This window comes from Anser anser (genome assembly GCF_964211835.1).
Source record: "Anser anser genome assembly, chromosome: 15".
Lineage (NCBI taxonomy): Eukaryota > Metazoa > Chordata > Aves > Anseriformes > Anatidae > Anser > Anser anser.
In genome coordinates, this window is record NC_139736.1 from 2487279 (window position 1) to 2491412 (window position 4134).

A 4134-nucleotide genomic window follows, 5' to 3' on the forward strand; every position below is an offset into this window, starting at 1 on the left:
ATCTGATAGGCCAGCATGGTTGGGGATTATTTTTTTTTTCACACAGCTTGATAGTTAATTTGAAATGGTTACTCTGAGGTACTGTGAAAGGCTCCTAATTTTCAGTATTCAGAAGTTTCCACAAACACCAGGCCACTTTCAAGTCTCTGAAAGCAAATGTTGAGCCCTGAAGAATTCAGCAGATCTCCTCCACCAGCCCAGCTCTCACCCACCACGGCTGTTAGAAAGAGTCGTGCCTTCTCTGAACTCCAGCAAAAGCAATAGCAGCACTGGTATAAGCAAACACTAAAAAGAAATTGCTCATAAACAGTGAATTCCTCAACCCAGACTCCATTCAAATCATCATTTAAATACAAATTTCCAAACCTATCTCCTGCCAAAAAATAAATGCATTTAAACAGTCCTGAGACATATGTACAATAACACCTTATTCGCCCACTCTAATGAGCCTGAAAAGGAGATAAACCTCTCAGAAAGCATTCCAAATTTCTCTTCCCTGCTGATATTTACAAAAATCTGAATCAAAGGAGGGAGAAAGAGTGGAAAAGTGGTCTCTGCTTTCAAGCTTTTAACACTTACAGCTAGATCAGATAAAGGGCTTGGGCAGGGGCGGTGGACAGCAAGTCTGGACTTTCATCTCTCAGCCCTACCGAAGTGCTGCTGAACCCTGGAAGTGCCTGAGCTCTGAATCACGCTGTTTGACATTAAGGTATTTTAAGCACAAATTTATGGTGGAAAGTTTGGCTCTAGCCTCTCCACTTGTCTCTGCCCACAGTTTTAGGGGCTCAGGTGCTCACCATGCAAGAGAACAGTGCAAAGCCTTAGGAAGCAGATCACTCCCGTGGGCAGCTCAGGACTGTGGCCCTTCCTACCCACCCGGCGTCACGGCGTGATGCTCTGCTCTGGTGAATACCAGAACAGCTTCAGCCTGAACAGGGGCTCCAGAACAAAGCTTGGTGGCCGTTCCTCTACCGTCCCCCTCCGTCTGCCTCTTCTGCTGCAGACAGCTGCCTGGGGTGAGCTGGTCTGCAGCAGCTCCAAAGGGAGGGTTTTGCATACCGAGCTCCTGCTGAAATGGGTCCAGGACTTTTGGAAGTCCTGGATTTTGGAACTGGCTTTTGAAAATCCTGCTCCTTGCTCTTCTAGTAATAAAGCTCCTCTCAAAGCAGGCTTGTGCCATGAGAGTGGGAGGTTGGCTAGCAAACAGGGTATCGAGGAGCTGCCAGCATCCAGGATGTGTTCAGGTGCCCTTGACCGTCCCTGGGACTGCTGAGATTTCCCAGGGAGCAGCAGAAACCAAGGTCTGGAGACCCCACGCTGCTGGCTCTGACTCAGCCGGCGAACCCAATTCTCTGTTCCTCCAGTTTCCTCGTGTTCCATAAGAAAACAATTTGTTGGGAACTCAGCGAGCAAAGCTACAAAGAGCATCCTTATACCCTGGAGGAGGAACAGCTGGCTGGGCTGCGCACACATCTCCCATCCCTCGTGCCGTAGGAAACGCTCCCTTTCTCTCCGACTACACTTCAGGACGGCGCTGTGTGTTAACGTTATTATTTGCGCATGACCCAGAAAACGCAATCTACAGAATATCTGGCTGCGTTTAATAAAATTTTCAAAGCTACACTAGTACACCATTAACATTATTTTGTTCTGAGTGACAGATTAGTAGTACAGAGGGAACACTTGGTTCCTCTGCTCAGCGCAGAATAAAGCCAGGGTGTTTTGCAGGGATCTGGTGGTGCATGAATGAATTTGTTCCAACTTCTTGAGCATGTCTCCCATGGGCAATATTTTATTTTCCACATGGAAGCAATCTCTCTGTTTGGAGATGAGCAGGCCACCAATGTAACAGAGCTATCCTGCTTATGATGAGAGAAAACTGCCTGTAGGGGCTACACACTATCAATAAAGTAATCAATACAGGAGTGACTCCGTACCGTGGATGGCCAAGGACTGTGACACAGAAGATGCTACACACACACTGGGATAGATGTGCAACCAGTGCTACCATCTGAGGTCAGAGGAGTGCTTCAGGGGGAGTTTGTCACTGAAGAATACATCCAGATATCTTCTTGTTCAATTGAAATGTTTCCCTTTTTTTGGTCAGAATCCACATCCACTTGATCATGGCATTTCAGTGGCACAGCGAATAGCTAACTGTTTTGGTCCTTAGAGGGCTGAAGGGGAGCTTCAGCACTTCTACTTCCCCTTACATGTCCCCTTGTGGGGCAGACACAACTCTTCCCCTTCCATCTTGCCCTTGACCATATGACTGCACGGCCACAGCCCAGGGACATCCCATAGCCAGTGCCCTCAGCTGGTGGGAGCTCCCTTGTCAGCTGCCTCGGGAGCAATGGGTGGGCTGTAACCCACTCATGTCCTATAACCAGACTGCCAGGCTACAAAGCACTTAAAAACCTATTGCTGTCACAGTGTGGAGTTGTTCGTGTCAGGAGAGGTGAGTGCCAAGGTCGCTGGTGCAACCTTTCTTCGTGCACCATGGGACATGAAGCATTTGCTGTCCATTGGCACATCCTCACATGGTATTTAACTCTTCCAAATCTGCCCGTTTTCTCAGACCAGGCTGAATCTGGCCCTGTGCATCTCGAGGGAAGAAGCCGTCCTATCTGCTGTAGATGGTGGGCTCCGAGCCAGGGTAGTGCCTGTGATTTCAGCACTCATCAGCGCTGTAACAATGCCTCCTTTGTTAGTGTTTTCTTCAGGAAAAGCTGCTGAAAGAACTCTAATATTGCATGCCATAGGGGAAAGTTTAGAAACACAGCATAATTAGGAGTAGAAAAAGCTTTCTGGCTTTCCTTACATTAGGGATTTGCCACAGTTAGTTTCTCCTGAACCACAGAAATTTACTTCCTGGAACCGAGTGAATGGTTGAAACAATTTTCCACAATGAGGCACACACTTGACACCCCAGGGCTCATAAACAACAATTGTTTAAATACGATAAACCTATTTCCAGGGTCTCCCAACTCCTCCCTCCAGCTGGCAGAGCCCTGATTTTCCATTTTGTGATTCACATCTTCAGTAAGCTCCTTGGCTCACTTTATGTGTTAAAGACCCTTCAATGAATAGTGCTGGAGGTTGTGGCTGGGCGGGAGGTGGCCAAACGAGGAAGAGGAGATGCTCACCTGGTTTGGGTTTGTCAGCATACTGCATGCATCTCCATGGCATGTTTGTATCTCAGTGCCTTTGAAAACTGAGTGCCTTTACAAACAGTTCCTGCTTACCTCACTCTGAGTGTATTTTCTTGGCTTGCAGACTTCAAAACTGCAAGAAGCTTAAATTTTTAAGCATTTGTAACCAGTTTTCCTCCCATCTGCCAGCTAACTTGAAGCCAGATGTAACCGGCTCAAAGAGATTGAAGTGTATTTTTCTGTTCAATATTTGAGAAATGGTTTTGTTCAGGTCACTGATGGCTCTTTGAGCAGAGTAAATATTTGATGGTGGCTACTGCTGCAAAAACACATGCTAGGTTTCAGCTGTGAAAATAATTTTATTAAAAGCATGCGGACTATTAGTGTATTAACTGCTTTCTGGAGGTGTGTTTTGGTAGTGGTTGAAAAGGCTGATGGCAGAAGTGGGAAAACAGAAATCTCCAGAGACTCGAGCTGCCTGGCCATAACTACAAACCTTCCATTTCAAATGCCAAGGACCAGCTCCAGTTGCCTGCACACCAGATTTCGGTTACCTGGCTCCAGCAGCTCCTGCTCGGCATCCCCTGCAGATGCTGTCCCTGCAGAGGGACCGGGCAGGGCACAGCTCCAGCAGGCGCCGTGTGGTGGGCATCAAAGCAGCAGGTTTCCATCATCAGGCTCTCTTCTTGACAGCGGTGCCCTGAACTCCCAAACTCTTCAAGGGTGTTTTTCTGGAGCTGTGCTGGCAGGGCTGGGGGCAGCAGATGATTCAGCATTCCCGAGCGGAGTTCATGCACCTCTAATGCCTTTCCCAGCCTCTCATGCAATCCCATCTGTCTCGCCGTGGCTGTGCCAAGACCCTCCCTCGGAGCTGGCTGTGACCACCCGTGTCTGCAAGCAGCCGAGCTGTGGGCCTGCTGCTCCCCTCCTTCCCTCCCCGTGGTGGCCTGGGAAAGCCCCTCCGGCTCTTGCTCAAGGACTG